Genomic DNA, 15,955 nt, shown 5'->3' with positions numbered 1-15,955 from the left:
AAGGATGTATTGAGAGGTAATACTCCTGCAAAATATCATTTATTGTTAACCTCTCTTAAAGCACTTACTAAAAATATTACAGAGCTTGACAAAGTAATGTTACGGAGTCCTGAAACACACCTGGACATATATGGAAAAGATGTGTCTCAGAAGTGGAATTATATATTAATGGAAAAGGAAGTTCTTTTTTTTTTGGAAAATGTATTTAATAAATAAACACAAAAATAATTTTCATAAAAATCGGAGAACAAGATACAAATCTTCACAACTTTTACAAACAATATAAAGACATATAATAATGGCCCCATGTGAGGAAATTTTCTTAAACAGATATTAAATGCATATATCAGAAAACAAATAGAAGTACATTAGGTTTTAAATATCCTATTTAACAAAGGGTACCATAAACACATTGGGAGGAGATATTGAAGATATATGTCTCACATATATGTATATACCCCACATATATCCTATATATACCACCTATATATGTCATATATATAATATATATTCTAATTTATATATATATATACACACATATATATATATATCCCACAAAGAATTAGGGCCCATAAAATATGAAGAACATTTACAAATGAATAAGAAAAAGAGAAAAAACTGAATGAAAAGCAAATAATGATATGATCAGCTTATAAAGGAACAGCCTAAATGGCCAATAAACATGTAAAAAGTTATTTAATCTTATTAGCAATCATAGAAATGCAAGTTAAAACAAAAATTATATACATCACACTGACTGAAATATTTAAACATATAACAAACTGAATGTTGGCAAAGAATTCTCATACTCTCCTGGTGAGAGTATAAATTGGTACAACCAGGGGCGCCTGCATGGTTCAGCCAGTTAAGCATTTGTCTTCAGCTCAGGTCATGATCTTGGAGTCCTGGGATCTAGCCCCACATCTGGCTCCCTGCTCAGCGGGGAGTCTGCTTCTACTCCTGCCCCTCACCCTGCTCCTGCTCTCTCTCTTTCACTCTCTCTGTCACTCTATCTTTCAAATAAATAAATAAAATCTTAAAAATAAATAAATAAATTGGTACCACTTTGGAGAACAACATGACAACATCCAGTAAATTTTAAGATTTGTATACCTTAAAATCCAGAAATTCCATTTCTTGGCTTATATATCAACACTTAAATATATACCTAGTAAACTGTATACGTATTTTCTTTTCGGCTTTGTTTGTAATGGCAAAATCAGAAATATCCTAAATATCTAGCTGTAGAATAAATTAATGAAATGTGGCATTTTCATTGTCATTGCAAAAAAAGAACTAGAAAATTTATCAGTAAGCTTAAAAGCTAAAAAATATAGGCCCTTTAAAAATAGCAATTCAAAATACTATTTAAACATTATACTAATAATATATATTTTAATGTCTAACAGGTTTATGGTAAAAATATAAGATAAAAATACTCTTGGAGGGGCGCCTGGGTGGCTCAGTCATTAAGCGTCTGTCTTTGTCTCAGGTCATGATCCCAGGGTCCTGGGATTGAGCCCTGCATCGGGCTCCCTGCTCTGCAGAAAGCCTGCTTCTCCCTCTCCCACTCCCCCTGCTTGTGTTCCCTCTCTTGCTGTGTCTCTCTCTGTCAAATAAATTAAAAAAATTTTTTTTTTAAATTGTAAAAAAAAAATACTCTTGGAGATGATTAACACTAAATTCATTATGGTAATTGTATCTAGAGAAGGGACACTGGGCAAATGCCTCGAAGATGAATACATACAGGTTTTCAATTGTATATATATTGTTTGACTTCTTAAGAATAAATTTACAATATTTCAGTCCAACACAGCCTAAGGTTCAGATTGATCAACAACAACAAGAGAATGGGTTAGAAAGTAACTGATTGTATGACAGTGGGATTTAAACATATTCAATTTTCCCATCACTCTCTCCCATGTCCATGTGGCTTGTTGCTTGACACTGTAAAAAGAAAATAAACAGTGCAGGAAGGTTGGGCAGTTATGGTTCAAGGATATGCTGGCTTTCTTTTGCACATGCTGATCAATTACTGGAAAAATCCATGCAGATCTAGGTTACACTGGGCAATGAACTTTACAGGTTAAGGATCCCATTGAAAGTTTGTTTTTCTAATTCATTGTCTAATCATTTAAGTGATAAAATTGGGGAGGGTATGTGCTATGGTGAGTGCTGTGAATTGTGTAAGACTGTTGAATCACAGACCTGTACCTCTGTAACAAATAATATATTATATGTTAAAAAAAAAAAAAAGGAAGAAGAAGATAGCAGGAGGGGAAGAATGAAGGGGGGGAAATCGGAGGGGGAGATGAACCATGAGAGACTATGGACTCTGAGAAACAAACTGAGGGTTCTAGAGGGGAGGGAGGTGGGAGGATGGGTTAGCCTGGTGATGGGTATTAAAGAGGGTATGTTCTGCATGGAGCACTGGGTGTTATATGCAAACAATGAATCATGGAACACTACATCACAAACTAATGATGTAATGTAAGGTGATTAACATAACACAATAATAAAAAAAGAAAAAAAAGAGAAAAAAAATTAAAGAGCATTTAACCAAAACTCACAAAACTATTCTTAGCTAATTTTTTGAGCTTATGAAAATTTCTTAAGTTCCCTGTGCTTATCTTTTTATAATTTTTTTTTCAAAATGCAGTTTGGACTGGCTCTTTAATAACCATCTTTCTAGTTCTAAATGTTTCAAATTTCCATTTTAAAATTAATTCATATTGTTAGTCCAAAAGGAATCGTTATATTTTTATCTACTATGTTGACATAGTCTCATTGTGACTAAACTTTAAGATGCCTAGCTTGAGGTCTCAGATTTTATTTGCTGACATTAATTCTCTGAAGACATAGTGATATTCAGTTTATCAACTGAAGGCATGATAAGAGAACTTGTATTAGAATATAATTTAAAATGTGCAAACATATTCTTTCAAGCTAATGATTCATGTACTAAAGATTTAAGTGTAAAATCAGTTGCTTTGTGAACTGTTGAGGGAATTTAGATACTTCTAGGACATATGTTAAATTTTGGTCATACTGTGTATCTTCCTTCTCCAAACTTGTTTCATTGACACACCATCATTAGGTGTCTTTTAATAAATGTTCTTTTTGTATTTCTATAGCTGGCAAGAAATTAAGCAAAAGCAATTATATAACTTTTTAACCTGAAATAACTTTTACAAAAATTTAAAAAATGTTTGTTATATGAGTTATAGTTTCCTCAAAAATACAAATAGTTCAGGAACATTTTGGGTACTAAGAGTTGACTATTTGTTATCTTGGAATAAATAGGAAAGCTCACATTTTATAATATTTCTTTAATGAGGTATGTATTACATTAACTTGTAACAAGATGATTGCAATGAGAGAGTTCCAAATACCATAACAGTCTGCTACAGGTTAGAACTAATACCTTCCAAATGGTTAGTAATTGTTATACACTTCGATCATCACCACCACCCCACAAAAGTAATTCTAGGATTTTCACAAAAAATATACTTCTAAAATATTTAAAATGGTACTGCATGTTTAAACCTCATTAACTGTGCAATTAACTGTATAAAAATGTATCTAAATGAACCCTTCCCACAATTTCCTTAATGTTTCATCTTAATTTTACCAGTGTGAATGAAATGCTTTCTGGAGAAAATCTGTTCACAAGCAATTCTTTCTGAGTGCTAATTAGGATATTTAGTGAAATAATTAATAATATATGAATTTGAACTATGTATTAAGTTTCAGAAAGTATATAAAATAATATTCTTGTATTGGGATTCCTGGATGGCTCAGTCAGTTAAGTGTTTGCCTTTGGCTCAGGTCATGATCTCAGGGTCCTGGGTTCCAGCCTGTGCTCTTTCTCAAATTAATGAATAAAATTAAAAAAAAAAAAGATTTTAGCAGGGAATCTGCTTCTCCCTCCTCTGTCCCTCCTCCCCCCACCTCATGCTCTCACTCTGTCTCTCAGAAAAATTCGGGAGGGGGAGGGCAGAGGGAGAGGGAGAAGCAGACTCTTGGCTGAGAAAGGAGCCCAACAGGGGGCTCAATCCCAGGACCCTGGGATCATGACCTGAGCCAAAGGCAGCGGCTTAACTAACTGAGCCACCCAGGCGCCCCTAAATAAAATCTTTAAAAAAATAATACTCTTGGGGCGCCTGGGTGGCTCAGTTGGTTAAGCGACTGCCTTCGGCTCAGGTCTTGATCCTAGAGTCCCGGGATCGAGTCCCGCATCGGGCTCCCTGCTCGGCGGGGAGTCTGCTTCTCCCTCTGACCCTCCCCCTCTCATGTGCTCTCTCTCTCTCTCTCTCTCAAATAAATAAATAAAATCTTTAGAAAAAATAATACTCTTGTATTGATCTCTTATCTAATACTTGATCAAGGAAGTCTTGTGTTACTGTAGGCAGACTGGCAGAATTTCTGTATGTGGTACAAATGGATAATATTTTAATTTTCACTGATTTATCCGAAAATTAGTCACACCATATGACTAAATTAAGTATAAATAGTAATTTATTGAAAAATTATTATTTAAAATCTTTAGTTATATCAATATTTCATCATACAACATAAATATGCAGGTTATAGAAGACAGCTATATAAGTCTTTTCAAAAAAAATTATGATTCTTCCAGGTACATTTGTTACTACTTTACCTGTCAGTCTTGACTTTCCAACTGAATTTAAAGCTTCATATATCTTCTGAGAAAAAAGAAGAAACTAATTAAATATATGATGTTCACAGTAGTTTCAAAACAGATAAATCCATTATTTGGGGAAAAACTTACTCTTTTTTTTTTTTTAAAGATTTTATTTATTTATTTGACAGAGAGAGACACTGCGAGAGAGGGAACACAGGCAGGGGGAGTGGGGGAGGGAGAAGCAGGCTTCCCGCGGAGCAGGGAGCCCGATGCGGGGCTCGATCCCAGGACTCTGGGATCATGACCTGAGCGGAAGGCAGATGCTTAACGACTGAGGCACCCAGGCGCCCTATTAAAACTTACTCTTCACAAGTTCATAAAAATGCCCCTAAGCGTCTTTTGAGGATGACCAAACACAGATCTTCACTGCTTGGCTTATGACTGGAATATGAAAACTAATTCCAGAAATTATAAACTTAATAGGATTGTATTAACTAAGCTTAATAAACAAAAAGGCTCAGACTGTTTTCAGGTTATTTAACTATAGGTTAAAGGCTCATGAGAGTTATGAAAAGATGTAGTAGCATTGCTCTTTTCCCAGTGGGTTACTAAGTAGAACTCAAAATCTGCCCAAATCTGTTTATGGAAACTGTACTTGTTATTATAATTATATAATTAATGTCACAATAAACCAACTAATGTCACATTAAACCAATGACATATGAGCAACAAATGGAACAGAGTTGTTAATTCTATGAAAACTAAGCTAAAAGTTTTAGAAATATTAACAATATTAAGATGAATTGCTTAGAAGTAAATGTTAAATCAGTTTTGGTCAGACAATTGTAAAATATAGAAGAAAATACCATAAAAATTTTAAACAAGTCAACATCTAGAAGGCTTCACAAGTGTCTTTAACTGCTTGCTCATTTTTAATAGTCTAGTAACCATAGATGCTACTTTATGTGGGAACTGCAATCATTGTCACCCATGCATTAAGAGAACATGAAGGCACACTTTTCACATTTTTTTGGTGTGTGTATATCATATGTTTCCCAGTTTTATAGATTTTTTAAAAATTAACCTACCAAAGACTGTTCCTAATCACTTGAGAATAGGGGATATCTGTTTTAAATGTCATGCAAATTATGGACATTGGGCATGGAATGGTGAACAAAGACCTTGCAACTTTGAAAATCACTTTCTTAAGGAGAGTGGGTGAGACAGGTGTAGTAAGAGAAACAACAAACATGAAAGTTCATAATCAAATACCTATAATTTAACTTAATGTAGTAAGTGGTATGAAGAGACTATAAATGCACAAAGAGTATTAGGAAGTGATAGATAGTTACTTTGACTTTAGTGGTAAGGGAAAGCATCTTTGAAGAGCAGAGCTTTGAATGGAAAGTTGAAAATAGTCATGGAAATGTCTGGGGCAGGAGAACTCCAAGCATAAAAAGATTGGGCATGCTCAAGGAACATCAAGAAGATGCCTGTGGCTAGAGAGTTGTGAAAAATGGGGAAAGTCAAGTTAAATTCAGAAAGATGGGAAGGATCAGTTCACATAAGGCTTTTTAGATAGTATGTCTTTTGATAAGTGTTTTGATTTAGTTTAAATGCAATGGAAAGTCACTGGAGAGTTTTCAGCAAGTATATAATATAATTCAATCTATACCCTGGTTTATTCTTTAAAATGATCACTCCTGCTTCTTCAAGAGATAAGAGGAAAAGCAAGAATAGAAGATGCTGCAGAATCTCAAGGATTAGTGTGGTAGGAATGGGGATTGTAATCTGTGATTTGATTTAGTATCTCTGTGTTTTGTTTTGTTTTGTTTTGTTTTAGAAAGTAGCTAATAGATTTTTTTGATAGGTGTTATAAGTGGACTGAAAGGGAGAAGAATCAAAAATAAATTGTAAGTTTTGGGCTTAACATCATTGGCTAAGATTGGGATGACTAGGGGAAGGGTATGGTGTATGGAACAGGTGGTCATCAAGTGATCAATTTTGAATAATAATTTCAAAGTTGAGATGCTAATTCAACATTTAGGTAGAGATATCAAGTTGGACATACAATTCAAGATTTCAGTAGAGGGGTTATAGCTGGAGATATAAATTTTAAAATCATCAGTATATAGATGTATTTGTAGCCACAGGTCTGGATCAGCCCATCTAGGGAAAGGGCATGTCCAGAAAGAAGACAAGAACTGCATGAGACATAGCCATGATTTCCTTAAAACATTGGGCCAGGGAGGAGAAGGTAAAGGGAGATTGAAAAGCAGTAGTCAAGGGGTTGTGGAGAATTAGACAACTTTGTTGTAATGGAAAGTTAAAAGAAAAGCTGTTTTGAGAAAGAAGGGAGCTAAGAGTATAAATGGTTGTGAAAGAGAAAGGCTGCTCTAACTTTGATAGCATGTTAAGTGCCCTTCTCAGAGCTTTTCTTGTGAGTACAGAGAAAAAGCCTAGAGTTCCTTAAAAGGAAAGACATTTAGAAGTGGACCTCACAAATATAAATGACTCATGTAAGGAATTTTACTATGAATTGAAGAGAGAAATTGTTAACTAGGGAGAAACATAAGGTCATAAGACATGTAGAAGTGAGCTAATATTGAGTCATGTTGCTCATGCAGGTGTGAGGGAGAAGAAACTGATGCAGAAGAAAAGTGGGACAGGTACAGAAGTAAAATCCCTGAGCAAGTAATTGTGACTGGTTCCAAGCATAATTATAGAGACTGGCCTTAGATGAATGCAAGGCACTTATTTTATTGTGGAAGGAGGAAATGCAGAGTAAGTGAGTCCAGATGCAGAGGGTAGATTTGAAGTGGGAAAGTAAATCCACTCCCATTTGATTACTCACTGGTTAAGAGTACTGGGGCAGATGGCCCAGGTTCAATTCCTTAGCCTGGCCTCTGACAACTTTCTAATCTTGGACAAATTACTTGAACTCTCTGTGGCTTAATTTCTTCATCTTTAAAGTGTAGAAATACCTTATAAGGTTGTTGTGAGGATTTTATGAGTAAATATGTCTTATACATTTAGAGTAATGTCATAATTCTTTGCATGAGCTGAGCTAGCAGCTAAGAATGAAGAGACAAATAGAAGGGGGTTTGGGGAAGTTTTGTTTTTCTTAACATGTTCTTTGTCCTGACAGTTTACTAAGTATTGTTTTAAATGTTTTAAATGTATGAATACATTAAATACAACATCTCTATTAGACATTGATAAGGCACTTGCTTAAGGTTACACAGCTGATAAGTGACAGAGTTAGTAGTATTCATATAAGAGAGTCTGCCTCCAAAGCCTGAAAATTTTTCCTTTTTTAAGGGGATTTTTTTTTTTTTTACATTTGTGCCCAGGTACAAAACACATAAAGTATCAACAAAGAAGATACAACAACTAAATACATGAAATATGTTCATCATTAGCCATTAGGGTAATGCACATTAAAATTATAATAAGCCATCATACCTATCAAAATAAGTAAAATGAAAGATAGTGATAACACTAACTGCTGGTGATACAGAGAAACTAGATAACTCATACATTGATATTGGGAATTTAAAATAGTACAGACACTCTGGGAAATAGTTTGGCAGTTCCTTTCAGAACTAAAAATGGACTTACCCGACAACCCAGAAATTGCACTCGGGCATTTACCTCAGAGAATGAAGACTTACTTTCATGCATGAATGTTTATGGCAGCTTTATTCATAATAGTCAGAAACTGGAAACTACACAAATACCTTCCAATGAGTGAATGGTTAAGCAAAATGGTTAAACACCATAGAATACTACGCAGCAATAAAAGGAACAGACTATTGCAACACACAACAACTTAAGATGAATCTGAAGGAATTATGCTGAATAAAATAGCCATTCCCAAAAGATATATATTACTTTATTCCATTATGTACATTCATAACATCATAATTATAAAGATTAAGAACAGATTAGTATTTGCCAGGGGTTAGAGACAGGGAAGCAAGAAGAGGAGTGTTTGACTATCAGTTGCTAGCACAAAGTAATCTTGTGATGATATAATAGTTGACTATCTTGATTATGATTGTAGTTATACAAGGCTACACATTAATAAAATTACATTGGGCTATATACATAAAAATAGAGTACATGTATAACCTATGGCATCTGAATAAGCTTTATCAATTCTACTAATCTCATTGTCTTGGTTTTGATATTCTGATATAGTTTCATGAGATGTTAAATTTGAGGGACACTGGAGAATCGATGCACGTGATTTCTCTGTACATTGTTTTTGCAACCTGCTGCAAATCTATACTTGTTTCAAAATAGTTTAAAAGACAAAGTAAAATATAAAAATGTGCCACTCCCAAGTATGTAGTTCAATGAGTTTTCACACATGCGCAAGCCCATGTAACCACCATCCAGGTTGAAAAATAGAGCAATTCCAGCACTCACTCAGACTTGTATCAGCACCCTGACTTCTTTCTGCCATCACTAAATTTTGCTGATTTTGGAACTTTGCACATGGAAATGGAATCCAGTCGTATATACTCTTTGGCATCTGGCTTTCATCCATGTTGGTGCATTCATCAGTAGTTGTTCTTTTCCATTGCTGTGTGCAATTTCATTGTGTAAATATACCACATATTTTTTTACTTTGCTATTGATGGATATTTGGGTTGTTTTCCAGTCTCTGGCCATTTTGAATAAAACTGCTATGATCTAGTACATGTGTTTTGGTATATACATTTTTTTCTTGGGAATGTGCCTAGAAGTAGAATTGCTTTAGTAGATACAGCCGAACAATTTTGAATCAATTACACTTTCACCTGCGATGTATGAGAGATCCAATTGTTTAACATTCTTTCTAGCACATAGAACCTGTGATCATAACCTCCATGCTATATATAGGAGTAAAGGAAAGGTGTAAAATAAAGTATAGCAGGGAGAAGCTAAATGACTTTACTTGGATTGTATGGTAGGACTATTGACATGAATAAATATCCATTTGAAATTTTGTGATCCTAACTTTAATGGAAAATGAGTGGTCCTGATTACGTAATTCTCTACAATAAAATTCAGCTGCTTGGGTGCTGGTATATGTTGTTGGATTTAATCAAAGTGTTTTGAGAAAAGCAAGTAGAACAGATTTTAAGTACTTAACACCTTGTAACTAGGACATTTGTAGATGTAGCAACAAGGAGAGATGCTATGATACATGTTTCAAAGAGGGGTGCTTGCTATATTTCTGGGTACTTAATATGTTTCTGTTTTATTAGAGCCTCAGTATCACCTCTGCATCTTTTAAAACTTTTTTTGTACACTCTTTAGAGAGTGTGCAAATTTATGGTATCTGTAAGCAACTACTTTTGACAGTCATAACAAATAAAATTGTGGTAATATATCATTCCTTACGCATTAGTATCTCCCATTTTGCTTACATGTAGCTTGAACTTTTTATTAGCAAAGCCTATTGTTTGATATTCTTTATAGAACTTCAGAGAGTTTAAAGTTTACATATTCTATAGTACATTTATTATCTTCTCTTTCAAAGTCTTTAGAAGGAGACAATGAAATTGTCACAAATTTCTGATTCCAGTTCCCCAGATATTTGTTAACTCTATCGCACAATTCTGGCATTTGAAAAGTTTTATTGAAACTTTGTTCCAGAGATACCACTACCTTTTCATATTCTACGTATTAAGCAGGCTTAACCAAGAAATATCCTTCAAGAAAACAGGATGGTATTTATTTGTTTATATGTTTATTTATTTATTTATAAGAAATATCAAAATACTGGATTTTACAAAAAATTCAACTAATTTTTTATCATCATTTTGGGCTTTCATCATCTTAGCTTTACAAATAAACTTATTAAGTGGTTATCTGTACATGCATGTGTGTGTTTATAGCTATGTACTATAGAAGATTTCAGAAATCTATTGATTGGGCCATACCTTTCAATAATATCATTTTAATCTCATTATGTAGAATTCTTGACCAAAAATTTTGGCTAGAATGACTTTAACTTATGTTATTATGTTCTTGGTGATATCCATCAAAGTGATTTTGAAATTCCTACTACACACTAAGTTGAACTTTTCCAAAATATTTTTTAAGTAAAAATGCCATTTAAAAATAATTCTAGAAAGTATCTCATGATAGTTTAAAATATCGAAAGATTCCTAATGCTAGATCTGTCTATTGTATTGGGAGGTATTATGATTTTTAGTGTTTTTGATGACTACTTCTGATAGAACACTCTATATTTCATCTGTATATGCCATGATTTTGAAGGTAGTTGGAATGACCTTGTAGATGAAAAAATATCAGCTCAATAGTAAGTTAGCTTTTCTTTACATAATTTATAAGATTAGTTCATATTACTATGATATCATTTAATATTGTAGTAGGACAATGGTTGCCTTCTACTACCAACACCAGAAGGGTAAGAACTTCTCTTGTTCTGCCCTGGCAGACAGCATGTATGCATGGTCACATTTATATAACATTTACAGCAGTGATTTATATAAAGGACAAATATTATATTTCAACTTTCCAGATACAAAGAGAGCCAAATTTCAACTTCCTCTTAATCTCGTAAACACAGACCTTACCTTCTTATTTTCTTATTTTCTTGAGAGAACTTATCCAGTGGTACAGAAATTATTGTTACCCAGGGCCATAGTTCCTTTTATATAACTCCCAATTTGAGAATTTTAAGAATTTATTTTGAGGAGAGAAGATCTTAAATGGCAAGATTGAGTCTGAATCTATTCTCAACATTGGCATCATCTACAATGCAATTAGTTGTTAAAAGCAGAAGCCAATTCCAAATTGTTCAAGTAAAAATTAAGAATTATTAAAGGGACATAGAGGGCCACAGTTTGAATGTGAGTCTGGGAACCAGGTTTAGCATTAAAAGAGCTTATTGGAGCCACGATGCCAGAAACATACAGCTATTTTCAGGAGAAAGAGTGAGGCCAGGTCTTCTGAGGTTGTAGGACATCGTCTCTATTACAGTCTTGAAAGAATTCTTACGTTCTTCATTCTTTGTGTCATTCAATCAAGAGACAAAGGCCTGGTGTGGGGCATCTGATTAGTTGTTGCAAAGAAACAGGCATACATTCTGCCTGCCTGGGCAGAGCAAGAGAAATTCTTGCCCTTCTGGGTGTTGGTAGTGGAAGGCAGACCACTTCCTTTCAACAAGATGACACACAGTAGGGAACTCCTGCCAAATAGGAAAGAATGATGGAAGCTCATCAGCTAAAAGAAGATATCAAATGACCTCTTTTCCATTAAAAAAAAAAACATATATATATATATATACACATATATACTCACATGAGTGTGTATATATAATATTAAATATATTGACATAAATTTATATATTATATATACACAGGTGTATTTCATATAAATATACATGTATATTTTACACACACATTTCAGAAGAAATAAAGGTTCTTGGAACAAAGGACATTAAAAGTTCTTCTTTTCTATGATCCTTTCCCTTTTTGTCTCCCTTCTAAACTATATTTTAATCTAGAGAAATTCTTACTGCTGGTTTCCTCGACCTCTATGTAATGCGTCAATGTGTTAACTATGCAAACAAAATCCATATAAGCATTTTTCAATAACACCGTCATCTAATATTCAGAAAAAAATGCACAATGGTTCCATAATTTCTCTTCTCAGAAAGAGTAAATAAAATTAAAGTTGCTTATTTTAATATAGAAGGGACGAGCAACGCTGTCACAGGTGCCATGTGATGTATCCCACATACATGACCTTATCGTCCCCAGAAAGCTCCATGACATGCCTCCTTCAACCCTTTCTTCGTCAGGGGTCTGTGCACTCTGAGGACAGAGCTAACCTTTCCCAGCTGTGCCCTGATCTCTCAGTCCCTTCACTCAGCACCTTGACAGGAAGAGGCTCTAGGGCTTCCAGCAGCTCCAGTCACAGAGGGCCTGGATATTTAGATTTCTACTCTTTGTGGATTTTCAAATGATATAGTTTACCGTGCTGATAAAAAGTGGCAGTTTCTCATACTAACGCTGCATCTTAGAAGGAGAACCAGAATTCCTAGTGTAATAAGTTTTAAGATGTGAATTCGTAAATAGAGAAGTAGAACACTATATAATTTAAGATATTAATCAGGAGATAATTAAGATACATAGATACACAGATAATCACAAAGTTTAAAGATACTCGTACTCCAGACTTGTAACATCTTTGAGGAAAAATAATGCTTCCATTTTCTTTTCCTTATATTTAATTAAAATATATATTTTAGAGAACAATATATAGCCATATTTATAATTTTGGAATAATTTCTAAAGCTCTACTTACAAAGTAAAGAGTAAATAAATAGATTGTGTTAGAATGTAACAGTGAACAGTTAAGAAAATATTTCTCCGTTGAGCTCATTTCTGTGTATAGTGTATCTGAAGTAGTCATTAAATTCAATCGCTCCATGACACTAACCCACAATTTTTAATAATAAAAACCTAAGTAACCTACAGAATTTTAGATGTTTTGGTCTTTTCTGATATTTGTATTTTCTATTAAAAAATAAAGGAAAAAATTCAGCTCATTTCTTATGGAAAAAGGGTTATTCTTAAATATGTCTTGACATATTTAAGTCACAATACAATATGTTTTTTAGTGTTTAGAGACGGTGCATTAAAGGAAACTCATTTGGAGAGCAAAATTGGTGCAAATTCCTTACAGATGTAGTCAGGATGACTTTAAAACAAAAGTAGAAAATGTATGCATCCACTGTGATCTAGGTATATCTTAGTTGTAATTAAAGCCTGTCTTTCCTTTCCCTTTGGAAGCCCTGAGTCTTTGCAGAAGTAGGTGAGGAGAGAGGACACCTGTTTTTCATTTGAGAGTTGACAGGTCATCAAACATTAGTGGTTCTTGCATAGTTCTTAACATTCTTTTCCCTGTTCTGATTTTATTTTCATTTTATGCTCTTCACCATAAATTAATTTTTCAGCCCAAACGTCTGGACAAGTTTTTACTTGAAGAACCAACTTGTCTCTTACCTTCTTGCCCTAGTCTTTTCCTCTGTTGTTTGGTTATTCTATTGTAATTTATTTCTAACTTTAGTAAGTCACTCACCGCTCCTGACTTCCCTGGCAAGCCACCCCACCAAACACAAAGTCACTTTATAGCAGCTGCTCTTAAGTACCAAGAAGAGAAATAAAATTGAAAACAAACCTCATTATTTCTAAGGCAGTCCTTTGTTTTCATATTCACGGTTCTCTTGGATTTTATTTTTTAGGTAGAAGTAGAAGGTAAGTGTATCTGACACAGAAGCATATTTTATATCCCTCTTGAGAAAGAATAACAGGAGATAGCTCTAACCAGGGATGGAATGATCAACTTTTGCCCATTGTGGTAGTTTATATATACATAGAGTATTCACAGTGCTGAGAAAAGATCCCTTTCCCAGAGGTTTTTGCAAATCAAATACATTTCATTCTTACTAAGGCTTACCTCCTCCCCCTATTAAGTTCATAAAACTTCATAAAAATTATTAGGCAGAGGATGGATCTACTTTTTCTAGATACATCAAAGAACAACTTTTTTTCTGTCAACTTTTTTTTACATTTATAAACTTTTTTTCCCTTTTCTCCCCTTCTGCCTTCACATCATTGAGTCCCAGAGATATTAAGATACCCCAAATTCTTTTTGAAAATTGGCAAATGAACAAATACATGGAAACAAAGGTAGCCACAATAGTGGATGTTCGTTCAGATCTGATTAAAGACACAAAAATTTGATTCAAGTTTCTACTGTTCCAATTTGAGCTTGCCTCCAGCAATATTGAAATGACTTCCTTCTTTGTAACTAATATTTTTAGCTCATTGACATGGGACAGGAGCCACTTTACAGCCTAGGTGAATTCACATTTTAAGTGTACCACATATATCCTTCCTAGAATGTATTAGAACTTAAATTTAAGTCTTTAAATGTATTTGTTTATTGATTTTACTGTCATGTTAAAATTGCACAGCTGGATAAATAGTGGTCACTTCCAACTACCTTATGATGCAACTACTTCAGTAAAAAGTCTATGAGGCATTTCTATTTCCTCCAAGTAAAAGAATTATGTGATGGGAAATATAAACAAAGACATGGATTAACAGTGACATTCATGAATATTTTAGTGACTGAAGGATAAATTTTGAGCAAATGAATCAGAACTTTAATTCTTTCATATTGTTTCAACATGCATGTACATGAGCCAGGCAACAATTCCCCTGAAAAATTTCTGGGCCCGTTCTAAATTTCATCTCCATGCCACATCAGCTATGGTGTCTAGGGAAAGTCTATGAACTAACCATCACCTAGAAATGATTTACCTTGAAAACTATAAATGTAACTTTCTACTCTTTTACCATATTCTTCCATTCTTCAGACTCATTCTGACTTCCCTAATACGCCTGCTATTCAAACTAAAAGAGACTCACACTCTTTAATACTCTTTCTTTTCCCAGCCTACCAGGCCTCCTCACTGTTCAATCCTATTTCCCTCTCCATCTCTCTTTCCCCTTTCTCCTCTCCCCTCCCCTCTTCCCTCCTCTAATTCCACCCCCCATCATTTGACACCAGCAACCCCAACCCTGCTTTCTTCAATTCCTATGCACAGAGGGCTATTACTTGACTACATATACAAGTCCTGCAAATCTTGGTCTATAATCCTGGTAGCAACCTTTCAATTATCCTTGGTTCATTAATGACGATGAGCTCACCTATACTACCATAGCAAATAAGCCCCCAAATCTCAGCAATTTAACACAAGTCTCATTTTCTGTTCATATCATACTCTGATAATACTTGATAGCCCTTCCCTACTTTATAGCTATTCCTTTCAGAACACATGGCATTTAAGATTTTCAGAGCCAGGCAAGAGAGAGCATGGAACAAGAATATCCACTCTAGGGCACCTGGGTGGCTCAGTTGGTTGAGCGACTGCCTTCTGCTCAGGTCATGATCCTGGAGTCCCGGGATCGAGTCCCACATCGAGCCTGCTTCTCCCTCTGACCCTCCCCCCTCTCATTCGCTCTCTCAAATAAATAAATAAAATCTTTAAAAAAAAAAAAGAATATCCACTCTAAACTGCCTTAGAGTGGATACAACACATCACTTTTGCTCACATGAGCCCTCTTAGATGCATGAATGCTCGGGAAATGTAGAGGACAAGATGGATATTTGCTGAGCACCAGCAATGTCTGACACACAGGTTCACTCAAAAATATTTTCCTCAATGTCTCCACATTTTACCATTTTCCTTAAGGCCTTAAATCAACTCTCTCT

The sequence above is a fragment of the Mirounga leonina genome, unplaced genomic scaffold, assembly GCF_011800145.1.
Source record: "Mirounga leonina isolate KUSES-001 unplaced genomic scaffold, KU_Mleo_1.0 Mir_53, whole genome shotgun sequence".
NCBI lineage: Eukaryota > Metazoa > Chordata > Mammalia > Carnivora > Phocidae > Mirounga > Mirounga leonina.
Note: the sequence above shows the minus strand (reverse complement) of the source record.